Here is a 25001-nt window from a genome sequence, read left to right on the forward strand (position 1 = left end):
TCGGTACATTTAACATTGATCCAATACTTTAATCTCTTACATGGAGTCTGATTTTGTCAGCTGGAATGTCCGTGATGTATTTCCCCTCCTCTAGCACAGGATGAAGTCTAGGATCAGGCATGGCATTTAGTTGCCCTGACTCTTTTGCACCTTTTTATCTGGAACATTTCCCAAGCTTTCTTTTGATTTTAATGACATTGACAGTTTTGAATAATACAGACCCTTCCTCCTTTTAATAGATGTTCCTCATTCTGGGTTTGTCTGATGTTTCATCATCATGATTCAGGCTATGCATTGTCCCCAGGAATACTGCATAGCTGATGTGGACATGATATCCATCTGCTTCTGGCGATGTAAATTTTGATCACCGGGTTAAGATGCTGTCTGCCTGCCTCTTTGTATAGTTACTATTTCCGCTCTTGCTACTAACAGATCTAAACCATCTATGGGGAGACACATCAACCCAGACAAATATCTGTCAGCCAGTAACAGCCCCCTAGAGTAAGCATCCATGGATGATTCTTGCCTGAGCCAATCTTCACTATACACTTGATGATCTCTTCAAGTCGTCTGTGCCAGTATGAGAAATCAGCTTTTGTAGGGTTTAGTTTCCTTACACCTTTGGTTCTGGTCTGAGTCTTCTTCAAGTCCTCCCAATGTCCTCTATGACCCCTGGGTAGAAAAGAAGAAGTAGACTCAGTAGCCTCAAATGGAAATGAGATCATGTGGGTTGTTCCCTGTTAAACCGTCCACAAGTGATTTGCATAACAGAATGGCTTGTAAGCTCTTACTTCCCGGATCGGATCGGTTCCTAATGCCCGCTCTGCTGTCCACCACATCCCCGCCTGTCATCCTTTGGTGGCATCTTACTCCAAACGCCAGTTCCATCCCCTCCAGCCTTCTCCCCGTCCCCGGCTCCATCCTCTCTCCATTTAAGCCTAAGGGCAGCTTTGCTAGAAGACAGCACGCCCTGCAGGAACAGAACGCCTGCACTTCCACTGTGTTCACCACAATCAGCGCCCCGGGCCGCGGGGGTCCCATCCTTCCCTTAGACCGACTCTGGAAGGACCCCGAGAAGTGCTAGAAGAAAATAAGCGCTCGAGGAGGGGTGTGATCAGCTTTTCCGGATCCAGGTCTTTACTGGATACTTCTCTGTGCTCCACGGCGTGGGTAAAAGTGCAGGGGCGGCCACGGGCGAGGAAGGCGGGGCGCGGCTCCAGACGACTAGGACGTGGCCGGCGGGAATCCTGGAGGGCGGCCCGCAGGTGGCGGCGCGGGGCGGCGGGCGGGGCTGGGAAGGGGGAGGGCTCGGCGCGCGTCGGGCGGTGACGGCAGCGCGGAGGGGAGGTGCGAGCCGCCCGCTCGCCGGGGAGCCATGGCGAGAGGCCGCGCCGCGGCGCCCGCATCAGTGCCCGCGTCCGCAGCAGCGCCCCTGCCCGCCGCCCCGGGGCCCACCCGGCCGCCGCCCCCGCGCGCCCCGACCCTTTGACGCCCTCGCGCCTCGAGCGAGGCGTCCCCCGGCGCGGGGCCGCGCGCGGGAGAGCCCGAGTGCAGCCTTAGCGTCCCCGAGAGTCTCGAACGCCCCGACGACCCCCGCGTCTCCGAACCCCGGACTCCGAGCCCAGGAGCGCCAGGGCTGCAGGCGGGCAGTAGGAGGCGGCGGCGCCGGAGCGGAACCACCGCGAGTGCCCCCGTGCCGCCCGGCCGGCTGCAGCGGAGGGAACCGGAGCAGCCGGGCGGCCGGGGCCGGGCCGAGAACAACGCGGAGGAAGCCCCCACCGAGGCCCCCGGGGACCGCGCCTGCTGCCGGGTTGCGCTCCGCGCCCCTCTTGCGGGTAAGCCAGGGTTCCGCTCACCCGCGCCCCCTGCGCCTCGGGCCCGGGGGATGGGGAAGGACACGGGTGTTCCGGGAGTGTCCGCTTGAGATAGTGGCGGCGGGAGAGGCCGGGCGCCGGGACCCTGCGGGGACAGCCCTCCTAATGCGCCGGCCGCACCTGCAGGAGGACCTAGGAGCCCGGAAAAGTGCCCCTAGGGCATCGTGTCGGCCACGCCGCGTGGCCTGGATTCCGCGCTCCGGCACTCCGAGGTGACAGTGAGGCGACCTTCAAAGAGCCTGGAGCTGAGCCAGGCCAGAGCGCGGGCAGCACCCCGATTCCCACTCACCCGCAAAACTTGATGAAAATGACATCATCTGAGCGTGTCAGAGAGCAGAAAGATGCCTTTTAGAGCCCTCCTTTGCATCCTCAGAGTTAACAAGTTTACTTTGTCACTTTCTTGACTTGATTTTTAAAGTTCTTTTCTAGTCTCCAAGGTCAACCTCTTGCAGGTAAAAACAGATATAATGAACTGTATCGTTTCTTCTTTTGCAAAGTTGTGTTTTAGGAAAGATGTTAAAAGTTGACCCGCTCTTGAGGCTGACGCTGGGTGCCCCCTCCCCGTTAAGCTTCCCTGTTTTAGAACCCTTGGCTGCACTTGTTCAGACACTGAAATTAGCGTCCGCTTTGACAGCCTTCAAAGTATTCGTCGTTGGACCGCTGATACATATTTTTTCTGATACGCTTCACTATAACTTTATTTGCTTCAAATGTGTAAACGTTGTCAATACTATCTGTGAGTGTGTATTGGGGACTGGTAATCTTTTCTGGAGGGTCTTTTGTTTATCTGGAAGCGCAGTGGAGGTTACCATAGGGAAGCAGTCTAGTTCCAGGGTCCTTTCCAGTTTCCAACTACAAGAGCAGCAAAGAGGAAGGTGCTCAGACTGAGCTCTGATTAGCCTTGGAGCCAGTCTGCACTGGGGAGGGTCTCCCCAGATTGAGTGAAGGGACAACGGGCTGGGAGCTTGACTGGTAGGTTTGGAGAGTTGGACCTGGAGTGACAGATGGCGCCTTCCCTTTTGTCTCTCGGTTTGGAATGGTCATACTCGGTTGCTCTTTGATCTTTGACCTCAGCTTTGTCGTAGAGGTTCCCAGGCCAGTGTAGTCTAAGCCAGCTGGAGAGCTGAGCCGGGCCCGGGGGATGCTGAATCGGGTTAAAGCCCTTGTCTCAGGGTTGCGAGTTTGGCAACAGTTGGGTTTCAGCTTGGCCCCAGCACCAGCCGTTTCCTGTTTGATGCCCCAGGGACCAGTTTCCCATCCCCAGCGCTCGGTTGAGGGTGTCTCCACTCTGGCTGTGTTGCTTCTCCTTCTCTTTGGTCTTGGAGTGGGAAACTTGGACTGAAATTCCAACTCCTCTCTCTTTATTGGCTGTGTGACCTTACTTAACCTCTCTGTCCTGCTCTTCCCCTCTCTGGGAGACAACGTTTTAAATGGAAGTGTCTGTCTGTAAAAGTTTGACTGAATAACATGGGAGAGTTTTCAGGTCTCATTCCAACATGATTGGGTTTGTAATTTGGTAACCTTTTTGAGCCCCAACAGGGATAATAAAGCATATAATAGTAATTGTTGTTTTATAGGTTTATTGTGAGGGTTAAATCAGGTAATATAGAAGAGCTTTGGGCCGGGCGTGGTGACTCACGCATGTATTCCCAGCACTTTGGGAGGCTGAGGCAGGTGGATCGCTTAAGGTCAGGAGTTCGAGACCAGCCAGGCCAACATGGTGAAACCCCCGTCTCTACTGAAAATACAAAAATTAGCTGGGCATGATGATGGGCACCTGTAATCCCAGCTACTCAGGAGGGTGAGGCAGGAGAATAGCTTGAATCCGGGAGGCAGAGGTTTCATTGAGCCAAGATCGCATCACTGCACTTCAGCCAGGGCGACAGACCAAGACCCTATCTCAAAAACAAAAACAAAAAACGTAAAAATAAAAGGGCTTTCAAAATAATAGAGCACTATTCACATTGAATGGAGTTCTTAAACTTTCACTTTCCAAATTAACAACACCTTAAGTTTTGCTGTCTTAAGTGGACTTTGTTCCTGTCATGCATTCTATTGCATTCTGTTTTTTTTTTTTTTTTTTTTTATTCTTTGAGACGGAGTGTTGCTCTGTCACCCAGGCTAGAGTGCAGTGGTGTGATCTTGGCTCACTGTGGCCTCCACCTCCCCGGTTCAAGCGATTCTCTAGCCTCAGCCTCCCGAGTAGCTGGGATTACAGGCACCTGCCACCACGCCCAGCTAATTTTTGTATTTTTAGTAGAGACGGGGTTTCACCATGTTGGCCAGGCTGGTCTCAAACTCTTGGCCTCGAGGGATCTGCTGGCCATGACCTCCCAAAGTGCTGGGATTACAGGCGCGAGCCACCACTTCTGGTCCCTGTCGTTGCATTCTGAGTCCCTGCCTCTGACCTTGTATATAGTAGGCCTCTGTAATTGTTTGATGATTCTTGAATTAACCATCTGGGTTCCCCATCTTGACTTCGTGCTCCCAAGGTAGAAAACAGACCTTGGGCAGTCTCCTCTTCATCAGCTGTCGGAGTTTTTATAGATGTGATTGTTCTGTTGCACCATATAGCTCATAAGAGAGCCAAGGAGAGTAAGCAGATAGGTGGCCAGTTTTTCTACAAGGGACAGTTCTTTTTTTACCCTTTGGGGCTTAAGTAAGAAAGGCGTTGGAGGGCGTACAGTCATTTAAACTCACTGAGGGTTGCAGATTTTCAGTAAAGCCTTTTGTGCATGCCAGAGTTTAACACTGTATGGTTGGGAAGTTTGATAAACTTGAAAATAAAGTTACCATGAAAAAATGGACTCTGATCACCGGCTGTGGTGGCTCACGCCTGTAATTCTAGCACTTTGGGAGGCCTAGGCAGGTGGATTGCCTGAGCTCAGGAGTTCAAGACCAGCCTGGGCAACACGATGAAGCCCTGTCTCTACTAAAATACAAAAAATTAGCCGGGCATGGCGGCATGTGTCTGTAATCCCAGCTACATGGGAGGCAGAGGCAGGAGAATTGCTCGAACCTGGGAGGTGGAGGTTGCAGTGGGCCGAGATTGCGCCATTGCACTCCAGCCTGGGCGACAGAGTAAGACTCTTGTCTCAAAAACAAAACAACAAAAAAAGAGAAAATGGACTCAGATTTATTTAACTTATCTATATTTGGCATGCACTGTGATTTTTGTAGGGGAAGACAAGAGGATGCTGTTTTTAAAAGATGGAGATAGAACCCAAGGGCTTATGTGGGTTCTTAGGTTTTATTTTATTCTTGGATAGAGATACACTGTTGTTAGACAGATACACTGTTGAATGAATGGGTCTTCTGGCTTCTCACCTCCTTTTCCCCCCTTCTTTTCAAACAAATATTCCCTATTCTGACTTGTCTTCTTAGATGTATCTAAATGGAGGCCACTTGCAGTGTTGAAAAGTGCAGTTTTAGTGAAGAGACAGTAAATAATTACATATGCATAAAACTAGATGTCTCCTGAGTTACTTAGAATACCAATGATGTTTAGCTGCTTAAAGGCTTTGATAGGCATTTTATGAAAGGCTGTGTAGTATTATTCATTATAGTGAGAAATTTATTTAATTATTATTGTTAATAGCGCACCTGAGGTGGAACAGGGTGGAATGGGATGGGAGGGGAGCTCTTGAAATCCTTGTTTGGACTTCTTCTTTTGTTTTCAAAATTTATTATTTTTATTTTACAGTACTGTTCCTTTCAGAGCAGGGCTAACTCATAGGCAGTGTGCTTATAGACAGCCTGTTTGGACTTCCTTAAACTTTTTTTTTTTTTTTTTAATAGAGACAGGTTCTTGCTATGTAACAGGTGTGAATCTGGGAATAGCCCTTCCTAGAATGCTGAGGTGGGAGGATCACTTGAGCCCAGGAGTTTGAGACCAGCCTGGGCAACATAGTGAGACCTCATGGTTACAAAAAAAAAAAAAAAAAAAAAAAAAAAAGAAAAAGGAAAGAAAAAAAAAAGAAAAAATTAGCCAGGTGTGGTGATGTGCACCTGTAGTTCCAGCTACTAGGGAGGCTGCGGTGGGAGAATCTTGAGCCCAGGAGGTTGAGGCTGCAGTGAGCCATTATTGCACCATTGTACTCTAGCCTAGGTGACAGAGTGAGACCCCACCAAAAAAAAAAAAAAAAAGCTGTCTGAGTCAAAAAGTGCTCTTAAGGAAAATGTACCTTGTTTTCCCTGAGGTTCTGGGGACTCCCCAGCATAATCCCAGTTTGGGAATTGTGGAGCTGGATTATTTCTAGGGTCTCTTCTAGTTCCAGGACATTCAGAAGCAGAGGATAATCTATCTAGAGGAAATGGATTTTGTACTAACATCGACAAGGATGCTCCATCACAGTATAAGTTATCCACATTTGAATGTTAAATAAGACCATGCTGTGGGTACTCAGGTGACTTTAAAAATCTTTTTTTTTTCTTTTAAGAAGTAAGTGAAAATAACTGAACTTGTGGACTAAGTGGCTTAACATTTTCTGAAAAGTATCTCTTTAGCATACTATTCAGAGCACTTACTGCATTCCTCCTTAATGACTAGAATTAGTTACTAGATAACATGATTATGTTGATTAAAAGATGTCACTGTCTACTAATTTATGTCAATACAGATGAACTATTAGCAAATCCTATCTTCCATTACATAGATGCAGGTTGATTTATGTCACTTAAAAAAATGCATATTAATGGCCGAGCATGGTGGCTCATGCCTATAATCCCAACACTTTGGGAGGCTGAAGTGGGTGGATCGCGAGGTCAGGAGATCAAGACCATCCTGGTCAACATGGTGAAACCCCATCTCTATTAAAAATACAAAAATTAGCCAGGCATGGTGGCGGACGCCTGTAATCCCAGCTACTTGGGAGGCTGAGGAAGGAGAATCGCTTGAACCTGGGAAGGGGAGGTTGCATTGAGCCAAGATTGCACCACTGCACTCCAGCCTGGCAACAGAGTATTAAAAAAAAAAAGAAAGAAAGAAAGAAAGAAAAAAGCATATTAATTAGAATAGGAATATAGGATCTCACTTTTTTTTGTCTCTCTCCAGGATTACAGGGATAAAACATTTATGCATATGGAGAACCATGGGATTTTAGAAGTTGTCCATCAGTTCCTCTGGTTGTTTTGGTCCAATAAAAAAATTCTTTTATTAGGGATAGAATCTCCGTTTGTTGCCTGGGCTGAAGTGCAGTGGCATGATCATAGCTCACTGTAACCTTGAACTCCTGGACTCAAGCCATTTTTCTGCTTTGGCTTCCCAAGTAGCATGCGTGCTGCCACACCTGGCTGATTTTCTTTTCTTTTCTTAAATTTTTTTGTAAAGATGAGGTCTTGCTATGTTGCCCAGGCTGCCTTAACCTCAAGCGATCTTTCTGCCTGGCCTCCCAAAGTATGGGGATTACAAGCATGAACCACTGTACCTGGCCAGGCAGTTCTTTAACATAAACAACATGTGCTGTGGGTCTGGATTTTTTTAATGCTAACATTCTGTAAGCTCTCAGTTTTTAAGTTTTGCAAAATGTGGAACAGATATGATACAACCTACTCTAGATACACAGCCTCTAGTGTAGGCTGCCTCCTTTTCTTATAGGTTTCTATCAAATAATTTCCAGCTTGAGATTCGAGATGTGACCAAAGATAAAATGTCTCCCTATAATGTTAGAAGTGGTTTGGCCTCACCTGTATTATTGAGTAAGGAATTTGGACCTTGGGGAGCAGGTAAACAATGAGAGCAGAAACTACCCTTGAATTTATGTTTGTCTGAGGTCCATTGGGAAATATTTCTTGAAGAGTGGGGAAGACAAATTCCTTTGACCTCCAGAAGAATTGATTGTCCTCAGTGTGATGAGAAAGTCAGGGAGAGAGTGACTGAAGACAGCTCAGCTGTTCATGGCAAAGGGACTGATGGTCCAGATTCATGGTAGAACCAGGTGGCCCTGTTCTGGCTGGAGAATAGCAGTGGGAAGAGGACAGTGCTCACGAGAGGGAGATCCTGTCTCTCTCGGTTTCTGCCTGACTTTTGGTTGCTGCTGTGTTCTGTGGAACAAATATTTTATATCATGTTGCATTACCATCTAAGGTTGACAAGTTAACTAGAACCTTTAATTTTTTACACATTGAACCTTTAATTATCTTAGCTCCATTAATTTTACTTACATATACCACTTGTACTGCCAGTAACTCCTCGTAGATAACCACTCTTGTGACCACTATTACCATAGGATGATTGTGCCTGTTTTGGACTTCATGTAAATGGAGTCATATAATGTGTACTTTTGTGTCTGGTCTTGCTCAGTGTTTTGTCTGCAATGTTCATCTGTTTGTTGCATGTACTAGTGCTTCATTCCTTTTTAGTGTGGAATAGGATTCCATTTTATGGTTATATCATGATTTGTTCATGCATTTATCTGTTGATGGACATTTGGTTTTTTTCCAGTGGGGACTATCATGGATAAAACTGCTATGAACTAAGTATATAAGTACTCGTTTCTCTCGGGGATATGCTCAGGAGTAGATCATTGGGTCATAAGACATATGTTCGGCTTTAATAAAAGTTAAGTTTTCCAAGTGTTCATTCTTCTTTGGATTTGGTATATGAGACTTCCGGAAGAACAAGGATAACTCAGTAAAACAGTATGCTACATCTTGTGATTCTGAATATGGGGCCCCCACAGTAAACTTGATTTGCCTGTTGGACTTCCAGTTAGGGAGTTTGGTAATCTGATATCTTAAGAGATCTAGTTGCCGGGCGCGGTGGCTCATGCCTGTAATCCCAGCACTTTGGGAGGCCGAGGCGGGCGGATCACAAGGTCAGGAGATCGAGACCACGGTGAAACCCCGTCTCTACTAAAAATACAAAAAAAATTAGCCGGGCGAGGTTGTGGGCGCCTGTAGTCCCAGCTACTCGGGAGGCTGAGGCAGGAGAATGGCGTGAACCCGGGAGGCGGAGCTTGCAGTGAGCCGAGATCGCGCCACTGCACTCCAGCCTGGGCGACAGAGCGAGACTCCGTCTCAAAAAAAAAAAAAAAAAAAAAAAAAAAGAGATCTAGCAAGACAGTTATAGTATCAAGGAGCAGTTTTTATTTAGTGGGAGATCCAGAGGTGTGGACCTTGCCTGCACTGCAGAATTTCAAACCTGGGAAGAAAATTGGAGGTTTACTTAAACTAACAGGACAGATTCTTGTCATGTTACAAAGTTGGAATTGGCAAGCTTTATACTGGAGAATTAAAAATGCAAAACAAACAAAAAACCAAACCTATGATTCAGGAGTAGCATTATAATGATTTAGAGGAAAGGTGGGGAGGAAGAAAATGAGCAATTTGTTATGTGTATGACTCACTGGTGCTGTCTCTCTGAGTGTTACATTTGGGTGCAGCATTTCCGAGACAATTGGTTTACTGGCTTTCATAGTGGAGAATAAAAGCGTTACCTAGACAGTGAGCATTTCATTTCAACCTTTGCATCTAGAATATGTTTTAAATAAAATGCAGAATACTATGGGAATTGTACAGTTGTACAATTGATTTATGTACCTGAGTGGGATGTAGCTTTGTTTTCATTCATTAGTTAAAAAGTAAAAACCTTCAGATTTAACAGTGTAGATACAATGTAGCACACCATTGATGTGTTTGAAGCCATGTCTTTTTTTTCTGTGTAAGATTGGTGCTTAGGTGTGTGGAACCCAGCGACTCCTGTTTGACAGGCAGCTTTGGAATCATTACCTTATATGATAACTTCATACAGTTATTATTTGTTTGAAATGGAGTCTTGCTCTGTTGCCCAGGCTGAAGTGCAGTGGCACGATCTTGGCTCACTGCAGCCTCCGTATCCCGGATTCAAGCAGTTCTCCTGCCTCAGCCTCCTAAGTAGCTGGGATTACAGGCGTGTGCCACTACACCTGGCTAAGTGTTGTATTTTTAGTAGAGGCGGAGTTTCACCATGTTGGCCAGGCTGTTCTTGAACTCCTGACGTCAGGTTATCCACCTACCTTGGCCTCACAAAGTGCTGGGATTACAGGTGTGAGCCACTGTGCCTGGCCCTCATACAGTTATTAAGAGGATTATGTGAACTTATACATATGTTTGGCTGAGAGGAAGCATTTGTGTTAGCCATAATTATTGTTTTTACCGAACTCCTTATGATCCATTCATCCAAAAATAGTTTGGAACGGGTGTTCTGTGCCACACCTCAAGGGTGGGGTGTGCGCTGGACTTCATCTGTATGACAGTAACAGGAATAGCCCCCATGGCCTAAAGCATTGATGTGAGCTATGGTTTTTGCTCACTTGACAACTACCTTCCCTGCTTTGACTTTGAGGAGAAAGGGTTAATTTTGCAGTGGTCCCAAGGCATTAGAAGAATCCCTTTGGATTTGAATATCAAGACATTCCAAAGATCTCTTGTGGGAGAAACATAGTTTGGTGTTATATATTTGGGAAAACATCTTTCTATTTGAGAAGACAAGCAGATTGTTATTATTACAGCAGCGGATAAAAGGTGTAACAGGCAAATCATTGGCAAAATAGACTAAAATATTGACTGGTGCAGTAGATGTTTTATACTGTATTTGAAAGATAGGAAAGTAGTTAGTCTTGTTAAATTACTGACCGGGTGTAGCAGCTCACGCCTGTAATGCCAGCACTTTGGGAGGCCAGGGTGGGTGGATTGCTTGAGCCCAGGAATTGGAGACCAGCCTGGGCAATATGGTGAAACCCCATCTCTACAAAAAGTACTAAAATTATCTGGGCATGGTGGTGTGCCCCAGTAGTCCCAGCTATCTGGGAAGTTGAAACAGAAGGATCGCTTGAGCCCGGGAGCCAGAGGTTGCAGTGAGCCGTGATTACACCATTGCACTCCAGCCTAGGCAACGGAAGGAGACCCTGTCAAAAAAAAAAAAAAAGCTTTAGTACAAGATGAATGTTTTCACAACAATTGAGTGTTAACTTGCAAAACTTTTAGCTGGGCTAAGTCTCTTGATGTTATAGTAGAAGTGATACTCATGGAAAGGAATAAAGAAAATAAATATTGCTGGCTGGGTGTGGTGGCTCACGCCTGTAATCCTAGCACTTTGGGAGGCTGAGGTGGGCAGATCACGAGGTCAGGAGATCGAGACCATCCTGACTAACACGGTGAAACCCCGACTCCACTAAAAAGACAAAAAATTAGCCGGGCATGGTGGCGGGCGCCTCTAGTCCCAGCTACTCGGGAGGCTGAGGCAGAAGAATAGGTGAATCCAGGAGGCAGAGCTTGCAGTGGGCCGAGATTGTGCCATTGTACTCCAGCCTGGGCAACAGAGCGAGACTCCATCTCAAAAAAAAAAAAAATGTGGCCGGGCGCGGTGGCTCAAGCCTGTAATCCCAGCACTTTGGGAGGCCGAGACGGGCGGATCACGATGTCGGGAGATCGAGACCATCCTGGCTAACACGGTGAAACCCCGTCTCTACTAAAAAAGTACAAAAAACTAGCCGGGCGAGGTGGCGGGCGCCTGTAGTCCCAGCTACTCGGGAGGCTGAGGCAGGAGAATGGCGTGAACCCGGGAGGCGGAGCTTGCAGTGAGCCGAGATCCGGCCACTGCACTCCAGCCTGGGCGACAGAGTGAGACTCCGTCTCAAAAAAAAAAAAAAAAAAAAAAATGTAACAAACCTGCATGTTGTGCACATGTACCCTAGAACTTAAAGTATAATAAAAAATAAATAAATAAAATAAAATAAAATAAAAAAATAAAAAGAAAGTATTCCTGGGAGTTTGGCTATCTTATAATCCAGTTTTTGTTCTTTACAGTGTACTGAATTCTCTGTTTGGCAGAAGGCAGCATGGCAGATTGATCATCACAAGCAAGTTTGAGAATTTCCCTCGCAAATTCAAGTTGCATCCACATTTGGTCACTAGGGTGGAAAGGGAAGCAGTTTGTAGATTTTCCAAAGAGAAGACCCATGGCAGGGTTGGGTGGCATTAGGAGTGGCAGCTGGCTTTACCTTGGTAAATGTGTCCTAGACCATGTGATCCTAGGCCTTATCTTACCTCCATGATGACTGAGACCCAAATGGAAGCTCTGGCTGTACTGAAGGTGAGAGAGGGTGGGGGTTAGTGAGTGATAGTGTGGGTGGATGTTTAGGAGGTAGGCCTTGCTTGTTGAAGAGAGGGTGGTAGGGTAAGGGGGCGGGCAGAGTGAAGGATAAGGCTGAGGTTCCCGAGTTGGACTACCATTAATCAGTTGTTCCAGTGGTAAGGACTTGGAGGGTCTTGTTTTGAATGTGCGGAGTTTGATGTGCTTGTGAGGTTTGTTTTTTTTTTTTGAGATGGAATCTCGCTCTGTCACCCAGGCTGGAGTGCAGTGGCACAATCTCAGCTCATTGCAACTTCTGTCTCCCGAGTTCAAGCAATTCTCCTGTCTCAGCCTCCCAAGTATCTGGGGATTACAGGTGACCGCCACCACGCCTGGCTAATTTTTGTATTTTTAGTAGAGATGGGGTTTTACCATGTTGGCCAGGCTGGTCTCGAATTCCTGACCTCAGGTGATTCGCCCACCTTGGCTCCCCAAAGTGCTGGGATTATAGGTGTGAGCCACCGTGACCGGCCACTCCTGAGATTTCTAAGTGGAGATGTTTAGGGCAGTGGGACATCTGGGCCTGACACTTCGAAGAGGGATAGGAGTTTGAGGCAAGGGTTTGGGGACCATTCTTGTGTAGACAGTAGTGATATCCATGTGTTGGAGAACTCACAGAGGGGTAGTGACTAGAGATTGGGAGAAGACCAGAAGTGCTGCGGGAGGGAGTGTTCTTTTGGTGAAGGGTAGGGTTCACAGGGTCACTGTGCTGTGAGAGGCCAAGTGAGATAAAAGCTAAAATGTCTTTTGGGGTTGTTTATACATAGTAGGTATGCAGATATTTCTAGTTGTATCATTTGGTTCTTTTTCAGAAGAGATGCTGGCTTAGCCTTGTAAACATCGCAGTTGTATAAAAGTATTCATGATAGTCCTTAAAATACCGTAATTATCTTCGAAGTTTTGTAATTTTGCTGCGTTTAACTTATGGCAGCAATAGCATTGGTATTTTAAATCAAAACAGAACACTGTCAAGGGTTACACAACTTATTCATGATACTAACAAGATATAAAGCACCATGTTTTTGTGTGTAACTATTTAACAGCAGATGAAGTTAATGATTGCCCACTTTCAGCTAATCATATGATTGCTATTGCAATAAATACTTGCTAGACAGGGATAGAATCTAGTAATTTGTTAGCTTCAGTACTTCATGCTTGCATACACACCCATGCTATTGTGTTACCAAGCCTGAGTTTTGAAATGTGGCGTTCTTTGTCTTTTTCAGGTGAATAAACCCCAAGTGTCTTACTGTAGCCATTTGACTCTTCCTGGCTGTCAGGATGTGTTGCCCTGGACTGAGAGTGAGAGATCCCAGATTTTTCAGCTTCTTTTCCAATTGCTGTGGATACCACATCAGTGCCAACATGAGTCTCCTCTTGTTACTTTCTGCTAGGCTTCCCCTTAGAAGCTGAAATTCTTTCTCTTCTTGATGCTAAGGTGCCGTTTCTTAAAATGCTAGAGAGCTTTTAAAAGTATATTGTGATGGGAATTAGTTTCAAAAGATTATACCAGAGGGGGTTAAAACTTCCCAACCTTGTAAAAACCTCACTTCTTTGTTTACATCCTCCCTACCCCGCTTTCTGCTGTGCTTGGTTTCCTCCTAGCAATATGCCTTGGACAGTCTTCCTGTCAGGCATAACTTCCCAGATCAGGGCTCCTGGAGGCGCCTGTACCTCGGACCTGGCAACGAGGCACGCTGGGGCACGCTGGCCTTTTGTTGTGGTGTAGAAAGTTTTTCATTTGGAATTCCATTTTAAAAATAGATATAGTGTGATTTTTATCTTCTTACACTAATTTTGATAAGTTGTGTATTTTAGGGCTTTATCCACTTTAAGCTGCTCAATTAATTGGCCCAATTATTACTCTTTCAGTGTCCATAAGATCTGTAGTGATGTCCCCATCTTTTATTTCTGGCATTTGCCTTTCATGTTAAGAATGTGTCTGTTCAAAGGGAGAGGGAAAGGAAAAAAGAAGAATGTGTGTGTTCAAAGGAACTGCTGGAACAGAGTAACTTAGCTCAAGAAAATGGGAGGGGGTGGTTTCTGGAAGGGGAGAATGAACGCAGTGGAGGAAATAAAGCATGAATGTGGGGGAGGGCGGGGGCGAGGACTGCTTCTCTTGCTGGCCTCCTTCTCTCTCTGGAGAAGCTGCTGGAGAAGGAGCAGTCACGTGGGTGGTGAGCTCATTAGGCTGGGGACACCAGCTGTGCTATTATTAGGGCTTTTAAAGTCCGTGGCAGATGTTCTTAGGCGGAGTTCCAGCCTTGTTCACTTCCCACATATGGCATGATACAGTACACAGAAAAAAGAGGGACTCTTTAACAAATAGCTTTTCCATGAAGCACATCACTATTTTTTTCCCGTGAGCTTTTTTCTTTTCTTTCTTCCTGTCTCTGTTTCTCTCTCTGCTGTTTGTTCTTTCTTTCTCTTCTTTCTCCCTTTCTTTCTCTTTCTCCCTCTGTCTCTTTCTTGCTCTCCTCTTTCTATTTTTCTGTATTCTCATTCTCCCTGTCTCTCCCTCCGTCCCTCCCTCCTTCTTTTATCCTTTGAGGCCCTTTTTATTTAATCCTTTGTGGAACTAGAAGAGGACTCAGAGGCACATGAAGAAAGTTTGCCAATTTTAGATTAAAAGTGAGCCTTAGCATTGCATGGAAGGTATAAGAAATGTGGGCAAGTCTCAGGGTAATCATATACTAGAGATTTTTTTTGACAAGAGCCTGTTCTGAATTGCGTGGTTAGCTTGCTGTCCTCTTCACTCTTCTGGCACAGTGGTTGTTTTTATACAGGACCACTTTTACCCCAGTTGACTGATAAGCTAGCCAGGGCACTGATTATTTTTACACACCAATTTGTGTGTTGTTTGTTTGGTTAATCACTTCTTCTGCAGCTGTTGTCCTGGGTCTCAGTGATGAAGTGATCAAAGAGATCAGTGGTCCAGTGATCTATCTTTTTTTTCTTTTTCTTTTCTTTGAGACAGAGTCTAACTGTGTTGCCCAGGCTGGAGTGCAGTGGTGTGATCTCAGCTCACTGCAACCTCTGCCTCCCAAGGTCAAGCGATTCTCCTGCCTCAGCCTCCTGAGTTGCTGGGACTACAGGCACGTGCCACCATGCCCGGCTAATTTTTGCATTTTTAGTAGAGATGGAGTTTCACCATGTTGGCCAGGCTAGTCTCGAACTCCCAACCTCAGGTGATCTGCCTGCCTTGACCTCCCAAAGTGCTGGGATTACAAGTGTGAGCCACCGCTCCTGGCCAGTGATCAACTTTTGTCAGTAAGCTTCCACGTGTAGACCCTCTGTCTCCCCTTGTGTTTATAGTAACCCATGTCTTGGCTTGGAGTTACAGGGTATACTCATTATCAAATTTACTTAAATAACTGCTCTGGTAGACTGACTTTCTACAGGAAATGGGCCCTTATGTGAATATAACCTCAATGTATACTCTTCAATAAAATCTCAGAATGGTGCAACCTTCATTATAGATGTTTCCTACTGTTTCTTTCAAATTTCTGATATTTTGATATATTTACACTAATTTTATAGCTAAGCACAAAATTAATTACCTCATCATATTTTTATTTCAAAAATAATGAGATAATATGTGCATACATTTGTGGCATATCTTACTCTAATAATGGCCACAACTGTCAGAAGTACATTTTTAGAAAAGCTTTTATAATCCAGGCATTTTTCTTCAAAATAAAGTAAATATATCTATTTTAGAAAAGTACTTTTGTATTTTAAACATTATTTAGTTGTAGAAAATATTTTTTAAAAAACCCCAAACCTAAACTATACAGTGAGGCCAGTATGAGAATAGAGGTACTGATATGGGTAACTAATTATTTATTAATATGTTTATTTCCCTGCAAATTCAGAGACTGGGAAAGAAAACCAGGAACAACCATTTTTCATTTCTCTAATTTTATGTTAAGGGGAATCATCAAGTAGGAAGCCTTTTCTCTCAATGGCAGACTCTGTTGTTGTTTTTTTTCTTTTTGAGATGGGAGTTTTGCTCTCGTTGCCCAGGTTGTAGTGCAGTGGTACGATCTCGGCTCACTGTAACCTCTGCCTCCCGAGTTCAAGTGATTCTCCTGCCTTAGCCTCCTGAGTAGCTGGGATTATAGATGCCTGCTATCACGCCCAGCTGATTTTTTGTATTTTTAGTAGAGACGGGGTTTCATCATGTTGGCCAGGCTGGTCTCGAACTCCTGACCTCAGGTGATCCACCTGCCTCAGCCTCCCAAAGTGCTGGGATTACAGGGGTGAGCCACCGCCCCCGGCCACAGCCTCTGTTCTTACAAACTAGCCGATGCAGGTGCTGGAACACCAGGCGGTGGGCCGCGTGTTTACATGCTGCTCCCACTCAGTTGCTGAGTGGTTTATGTTTATTCCAGAAATATATGGTTTGCTCTGATTTCACAGGTCTTCAGCAGGTAAGAATCACCTTTGATTAGAGTCAGGGGATTCCTGGCAGAACGGGGAGCTGGAGACCCACTTAGATCAATGATTGCTAAGTGTGAGCTGTGTGGTTTCCCTAGGCCAGGCGTTGAGTTATGACAGGAAATGAGACAGTCCCGGTCTGGGGGCAGACCAAAGATTCCCAATGTAGTAATAGATGTAGGATATGATACCAGGTAGTGACTAGGGGAGAGAATGAGGTGGCAGCAGACATGTCTTTAGGGAGGTTATAGGTGAGCAGAGATTGACTGGGGATTGTGCCATGGGAACATATGGAGGAAAAGCTTCCCAGGCAGAGCAAACAGCAAGTGCAGAGGCCTTGGTGAGAAGGCCAGTGTGGCTGCAGTGCAGGGGCCCCTGGGGAAAGTGGACGGGGATGAAGCCAGGAGATAGTCAGGGGAGGGCTGCATCCACTGGCCTGCTGGCTGCTGTAAGGAGTGTATTTTAATCTGCATATGATTGGGAACTACTGGAGGATTCTGAATATGGAGGAAGCTGCAGGGGAGTGACAAGAATTGATTGATTTTTAGATTATTTATTTATGAGACGGTATATTAGTCTGTTCTCACATGGCTATAAAGAAATACCTGAGATTGGGTAATTTATAAAGAAAAGAGGTTTGATTGGCTCATGGTTCTGCAGGCTGCACAGGAAGCATGATGTTGGCATCTACTTGGCTTCTGGGGAGGCCTCAGGAAACTTACAATCATGGTGGAAGGCAAGGGGGGAGCCAGCACTTCACTTGGCTGGAGCGGGAGGAAGAGAAAAGGTAGAGGTGCTACACACTTTTAAACAGTACCAAGGGGGATGGTGTTAAACCATAAGAAACCACCCCCATGATCCAGTCACCTCCCACCAGGCCCACCTCCAGCATTGGGGATTACAATTCACATGAGATTTGGGCGGGGACAGAGATCCAAAGCATATCACAGTGTCTTGCTGTGTCACTCAGGCTGGCATGCAGTGGTGCAGTCTCAGCTCATGGGAGCATCAACCTCCTGGGCTCAAGTGATCCTCCCACCTCAGCCCTTCCCACAGCTGGGACTGCAGGTGCATGCCACCATGCCTGGCTAATTTTGTTTGTTTTTTGGTAGATATGGGGTCTCACTATGTTGCCCAGGCTAGTCTCGAACTCCTGGGCTCAAGCCATCCTCCCTCCTTGTCTTCCCTAAGTGCTGGGATTACAGGTATGAGCCAATGTGCCCAGCCTGATACACTTTTTTTTTTTTTTTTTTTTTTTGGAGATAGAGTCTCACTCTGTTGGCCAGGCTGGAGTGCTGTGGTGTGATCTTAGCTCACTGCAACCTCTGCCTCTCTGGTTCAAGTGATTCTCATGTTTCAGCCTCCTTAGTAGCTGGGATTACAGGTGCGCACCACCATGCCTGGCTAATTTTTGTATTTTTAGTAGAGATGAGGTTTTGCCATGTTGGCCAGGCTGGTCTCAAACTCCTGGCCTCAAGTGATCCACCTGCCTCGGCCTCCCAAAGTGCTGTGATTACAGGTGTAAGCCACTGCAACTGGCCCTGATTGATTTTTTAAATGAAACCACAGCTGCTGCGTGGAGAGCCAGAGTATGGGAGGCAGGATTGGAAGCAGGGATGGTAGAGAGGGTTTTCACTGGGATAGGTGGGAAGAGGAGGATGGTAGAAGGTGGCATTTCAAGGGAGTGGAAGGATGTGATGTGCTCTGAGGGATAGAGGGACAGGAGGAGCCAGGGGAGAGAAGAGGCGAGGGTGATGCTGAGATCTCACAGACATCTAAACGGAATTTTTTAAGTCAGAAAACATATACATAATTTTATTTTATTTTATTTTATTTTATTTTTTTTTGAGACGGAGTCTTGCTGTGTTGCCCAGGCTGGAGTGCAGTGGCCGGATCTCAGCTCATTGCAAGCTCCGCCTCCCGGGTTTTTACGCCATTCTCCTGCCTCAGCCTCCCGAGTAGCTGGGACTACAGGCGCCCACCACCTCACCCGGCTAGTTTTTTGTATTTTTTAGTAGAGACGGGGTTTCACCGTGTTAGCCAGGATGGTCTCGAACTCCTGACGTCGTGATCCGCCCGTCTCGGCCTCCCAAAGTGCTGGGATTACAGGCTTGAGCCACCGCGCCCGGCCCATATACATAATTTTAAAATCCTGGGGTTAAAAATTATTGTTGGCTGGGTGTGGTGGTTCACACCTATAATCCCAGCACTTTGGGAGGCTGAGACAGGAGGATAGCTTGAGGCCAGAAGTTCCAGACCAGCATGGGCAACATTGGGAGACTGAGGTGGTAGGATCCCTTTTGAGTCCAGGAGCGCAAGGCAGCAGTGAGCTGTGATCTCACCGCTGTACTCCAGCCTGTGAAACAAAGCGAGACCCTGTCTCTAAAAAAAAAATAAGTGTATATATTTGTGTGTATATACACACACACACACACACACACACACACACACACACACGGCCGGGCGTGGTAACTCACGTCTGTAATCCCAACACTTTGGGAGGCCGAGGTGGGTGGATCACTTGAGGTCAGGAGTTCAAGACCAGCCTGCCCAACATGATGAAACCCCATCACTACTAAAAATACAAAGATGGGCCGGGTTTGGTGACGTGTGCCTGTAATCCCAGCTACTTGGGAGGCTGAGGCAGGAGAATTGCTTGAACCTGGGAGATGGAAGTTGCATTAAGCCAAGATTGCACCACTGCACTGCAGCCTGGTGACAGAGGGAGACTCCATCTCAAAAAAAAAGGAAGTATATATATATATGTAACTTGGTCAGGAAGTTAGTAGGGACTGCTTGGGTTAAAGTTTTGCCCTTTAACTAGGTGAAAGCATCTTCATCTCAAGCTAGAAGTAGTGGATGAAGAAGAATGAGAATGTTCTGTTCTTTTGTAGCTGAGAAATTACTTTAATCGGCAGAAGTAAGAAGGCAAACCTCAAACTTCATCCCAAATCAATGAGCATGGTGTAACTATTGAACAGAGTACAAAGAGAAAAAGGAACGATGTGTTCAGAGCACAGTGTCAGTGATACTTAGTGATTGTTAACCTCAGCTATTTGCATTTTTTTTTTTTTTTTTTTTTTTTGAGACGGAGTCTCACGCTGTTGCCCAGGCTGGAGTGCAGTGGCGCGATCTCGGCTCACTGCAAGCTCCGCCTCCCGGGTTCCCGCCATTCTCCTGCCTCAGCCTCCTGAGTAGCTGGGACTACAGGCGCCCGCCACCGCGCCCGGCTAATTTTTTGTATTTTTAGTAGAGACGGGGTTTCACTGTGGTCTCGATCTCCTGACCTTGTGATCCGCCCACCTCGGCCTCCCAAAGTGCTGGGATTACAGGCTTGAGCCACCGCGCCCGGCCTGCATTTTTTTTTTTGAGACGGAGTCTTGCTCTGTCACCCAGGTTGGAGTGCAGTGGCGTGATCTCGGCTCACTGCAACCTCCGCCTCCCGGATTCAAGCAGTTCTTCTGCCTCAGCCTCCCAAGTAGGTGGGATTACAGGCGTGTGCCACCATGCCCGGCTAACTTTTTTTGATTTTTAGTAGAGATGGGGTTTCACCCTATTGGCCAGGCTGGTCTTGAACTCCTCATCTTGTGATCCGCCCGCCTTGACCTCCCAAAGTGCTGGAATTACAGGTGTGAGCCTCCGGCCTGGCCTTGAATTTTCAAAATTGAAAGTTTTCTGAAGATTCTTGACTGGGCATGGTGGCTCATGCCTATAATCCCAGCACTTCGGGAGGCTGAGGCAGGAGGATAGCTTGATAGCAACATAGCGAGACCCCCATCTCCACAAAAAATAAAAAGTTAGCCAGGCATGGTGGTGTGTGCCTGTAGTCCTAGCTACTCTGGAGGCTGAGGGAGGAGAATCACTTGAGCCCAGGAGTTTGAGGTTACGGTGAGCCATGATTGTGCTACTGCCTTCCAGCTCAGGGGATAGAGCGAGACCTTGTCTCAAAAAAATAGTTTTCTGAACATTCTTCAGGTGATTTGATAACACTTCCTCAGTGTATGTGTTGTAAAATTTGCTTAGGCTGTGTCTGGATGCAGTGCCTCTTTTGAATTTTACTGTTTTAAGAATGATCCTTTTTAGAGTGGGTCTCTCTGAGGCGCGTTTCTGGTTTCCTCACGACATGGATAATAACATGTCCCCAGAGTAAAGATCAGAATTTCAGAGACCAGGGAGAGTATAAAAAGATTAAACAGCTGATCTAAGGCTCATCATTATCACTCTTGCTCACCTCAACAATCTGAGATTAGTTCCCTCCCTGCAAAGCTGCTGGCCCTGAGCACAGCATGGATTGGGGAGGGGAGGGAGAAGGGAGGGGGGTGAAGTCTGAATTCTTCCCGTCTTCTGAAAAGTGAGGGGAATAAGCTCCTTCACCCTCAGGCCTGGAGAGACTGAGTCAGGAATACTTAGCAGGTTTCCTTTTTAAGTGTGTGCTAATGCTTCAAGTGGATAAGTGGCTGAGGTTATCAGTAGAGACTCTAGAAGGTGCAGTTCTCTTGGAATCTGAAGTATTTGAGGACAGAAAATCATGCTGCTTTCTGGTGGAGTATGGTAAGAATAATCAACACGGAGAGTAGGGCTTGTTTGGGGGTTACAGTGAGTGAGGCATGCCTGGTTAATGCAGAATCCTCAGGCAGTGGCTGCAAGATTTCTTTCCTTTCCTCTGCGCAGTGCAGCGAGGACTGCCTATTGTCCCGTGTTGTTCGTAGCCAGGCGCGTCTTGCCAAGTACTGTGGGAAGCCCCACAATTTTGCTCAAATACACCCAGAGTGGGTCAACCCAAAAAAAAAAAAATCTTTGCAACCACGAGCCTCTTCTCAGGCTTTTCCACTATGTCTAATTGACATCCAAATAAATAAATATCACACAAATCAAGAGCCACATGAATACCATTGGCTATCTTGTGTATTAATATTGGCAACAAGACTATTGTCATATCTTGTATTTCCTCAGCATTTCTTTTTGCTCTAAGTCTGTGGCAGCAAACATTTTGTAACCCCATAAAACAAGTGTGGTAGGCTGCTTTTCTCCTTATAATGAAACTTCGTTGTCATTGGAATTAAAACACTGGCTGCCAGGCATAGCGGTGCGTGCCCATACTGAGTAGTAGTGCCAGCTACTCAGAGGCTGAGGTGGGAGGATCTCTTGAGCCTGAGAGTTCAAGGCTGCGATGAGCCATGATTGCGCACTCCAGCGTGGACAACAGAGTGAGACCTACCCCCGAAACAAAACAAACAAACCACTGACTGGCTTGTTTGGAAATATGGGAAGGAATTTTTCCTGTGGAGTTATGATCAAGTCAGCTTTTTTAGAAATATAAATTCTAGGCCAGTGTTTCCTTAACCAATATTTTGATGTGTTTATTCTAGAAGTATTAGCACATTACATTCCCAGTGCTTTTTAATGGGCTCTGGGTAATTACCGCGGCCTCCCATCTCAGCCAGTACAGTAAGCCATTCAGGAGGACAGCCGGTGCTTATTACCCAGCAGCCTGGCAGTCCCTAACCCCTCCTCCTTGGAAATGGTGTGAGGCGCAATTAGAGAGCTCTGGTGTGGGGATAAGGGATTGCTGGGGCATAAATAATGCAATCTATCCTGTCTCTCTGTGAATGTGGTGGGGCGGAGCGGCTTTGGTGTTTGGAAGCCTGAACCTCAAATTCTGGATTCAGCATGTTTAAGATCTGTGATCTTGGCATCCTGGGTAATGTAGTGAGACCTCATCTCTACAAAAAAATTTAAAATTAGCCAGGCCTGGTGGCACATGTCTGTGGTCGCAGCTATTGAAGGATTGAGGCAGGAGGATCACTTGACCCCAGGAATTTGAGGCTGCAGTGAGCTGTGACTGGGCCACTGCATTCTAGCCCAAGCAACAGAGCAAGACCCTATCTCAGTCAATCAGTCAGTCAGTCAATCAATCATCTGTGATTTGGGGCAAGTCTTTAGCCTGTGAGCCACAGTTTTTCCATCTATGGAATAAGACTGTGTAGTATGGTTGTGGGGATTAGATAAGGCGGTATATGTAAAGTTCTGCCTTGCTCTTGCTTGTTGACAGCATATAAGATGCATTTGGTGAAGGAGATCTCTGCGCTTCATTCCTTTGGGACAGGTGGTGTGTTGATATTTTCTCTTTTTCCTCCCTCTACTCCCATACTCTTTGCCTTATTCCTTGAAGACTGGGGGATTTGGCTCAAGATCATCTTCCCCTGACATACCACTGCATCATTCTGGGTTCCGATGACTCACTCAATGTCTTGATCCATCTCCTGTCCAGTGGTGGCTTCTCCACTGTGCTTCACCCACTGCCCAGGTCACAGCCTGGACTGTGTCATCTCCTGGAGTTACCTGTTCACCTGAAATCCTGAGTACAATCACCTTGTTCTCTGAATGCCAGTCCTCCCATCCCTCTGTACACATTCCTTGCCCCATCCAGGTTCTTGGCTTTTCTCCTACCCTCCATTCTTTCATCAGTGAGCACCCATTGTCCTTCCTTTGTGTAGCTGGCAGGACTCTGCCCCTGCCTTCTGAGAGCTGCTGGAGAAATCACATAGTCACCTACCAATCCAGCATGGTGACCCTGTAAACCAGCATCGGCTGGGTCATAGGGTCCTTTTTTAAAAAATTTGAAACAGAGTCTCACTGTGTCACCCAGGCTGGAGTGCAATGGCATGATCATGGCTCACTGTAGCCTTGACTTCCCTGGGCTCAGGTGATTCTCCCACCTCAACCTCATGAGTAGCTGGGACCACAGGCATGCACCACTACACCTGTCTAATTTTTGTATTTCTTATAGAGATGAGGTTTCTCCATGTTGTCCCGGCTGGTCTAACTCCTGGGCTCAAGTGATCTGCCTGCCTCAGTCTCCTGAAGGGCTGGGATGATAGACATGAGCCGCTGCATCCGGCTCCTTTTGTGTTTCCTTAGTCTTCTCTCTGCCTTTTGCCATGATTACTGTTCTAGACTTCCCTTGTCTTTCTCAAACACTGTACCTCATGCTTGCCCTTGGCCTTTAGAAGCTGTTCTTAACAGCGTGAGCAGGAGCCACCAGGTGTTGTGCCTCCAGCCCTCATGCCCAGCCCTATAAGGGCTGTTCTTCTGGTCTGCCTCCTGTTAGGTGAAGGAGGGGCCCTCTTCCTACCAGAGCTAGTTTGTGCCACTGACATAGATCCCATCTCACCACCTCAGGAGCAGTACGTGGTCCATTAGCCCATCTCTGTCTCTTCAGCCTCATCCTGCCTGTGGCCTCCATCTCACCATCCTGTAACATGCTCAGTTCTCTACCAGTTTTCTAGACCACAGCCCCCGCAGCCATTGCTCTTCCCTCACTTCATTTCTGGTCTCACTAAAGTGTCTTCTTTCTCCTTTCCCTGACCCTCTTGCCATCAGACACCTGAGCCTGTTATTCCAGCACCAATAACCCAGTGAATATGGTGCTAAGTCCATAAAACACCTTCTAGTTCTGGCATTCTTTGACCTTTGACAGCATGGTCTATAATACCCTCATTCTTTCCTTCTTAAAATGCTATTTCCCTTGGCTTCTGGGAAGCTACGCCCTCTTGGCTTTCCTCCTACTTCTCCAACCAGCTCGCCTTAATTTCCTTGTAGACTGCAGGCTCCTTTGCCTACATTCAACCTTTGAATATTGGTGTCCTTAGGGTGTGTCCTGGTGCCTTACCTGGCACACTGCTCCTGGTGATGTTGCCAGGCCAGTGCCTTGGTTGCCATCACTACCCAAATCTTGGTCCAGACCTGTCTCCTGTTCATCCACCTGCCTGCTCATTCCTCACCTCCATTGTAGCCTGTACAAATGCTGCCCGGCTGACCACCACTGCCATTACCTGCTCCCTGCCACCCCCAAAGAAAAGGATCTGCCTGTGAGCAGTGACATGGAGGGCACCGCTGTCCTCAGCTGCTCAGGCAGGAACCAGGACCTTTTCCTGATACTCTCTTTTTGCTCTAGCCCCTTCTGGTCAGCCACCTCCCAGATCTCCCTGATTGCCCTGTTGGGCTTGGCTACTCTAATGTTTTCTCTACTCTGGTGTTAGGTGACCTTCCTAAAGTGCAAATTGAATCCCATCACTCCCCTGCTTAAAATAGTTCAGGAGCTCCCCGTGGGGCAAAAGAGGCTGCTGCCTCTCCTCCCCTTGCTAAAGCCATTCAGAGCGTTTTCAGTTTTCTAATGGGCCGAGCTTCTCCCTTCTCCAGGACTTTGCTTCTACAGTTACCTCTGCCTATATAGAGAACCGTGACCACCCCCAACCCCCACCTGCTTCTCTGCATAGCCTGTTCTGGCAGCTCCAGCTTGTTCTGGCAGTCTAGGTATTTCCTGCTCACCTTTTAAGTCAGACCTACGGTTGGCGTGGGAAGCCTTCCCTAACCCCAAGGGACCCATCTGTATCAGCAGTTTTGACAGTGCCCTGGCACTGCTGATATTTTGGTCTGCGGCCCCTTGAAAGTAAAGGGCATCTGTGAGAGGCTTCATTTGGACAGTAGGGGACACACAGATGGCTGACCTGGCGTCTGGCACTTGACCCAAAGGGCAGTTCTTGTCTGTGTGTTACAGGGGCCAGAGGTTGTTG

At 46.8% G+C, this 25001-nt stretch overlaps 1 protein-coding gene across 1 annotated transcript in view; it reads left to right on the plus strand.

Moving 5' to 3' along the window:
* Positions 1 to 1486: 1486 nt before the first annotated feature.
* LOC105480262 (trafficking kinesin protein 1) overlaps positions 1487 to 25001 on the plus strand; it is a 213005-nt gene continuing 189490 nt past the window's right edge. Inside the window, exon 1 of the mRNA XM_024792456.2 lies at positions 1487 to 1835. The gene's annotated coding sequence lies outside the window, so the exon portion shown is untranslated. The remainder of the gene's footprint in view (positions 1836 to 25001) is intronic.

Source organism: Macaca nemestrina, chromosome 2, assembly GCF_043159975.1.
Source record: "Macaca nemestrina isolate mMacNem1 chromosome 2, mMacNem.hap1, whole genome shotgun sequence".
Lineage (NCBI taxonomy): Eukaryota > Metazoa > Chordata > Mammalia > Primates > Cercopithecidae > Macaca > Macaca nemestrina.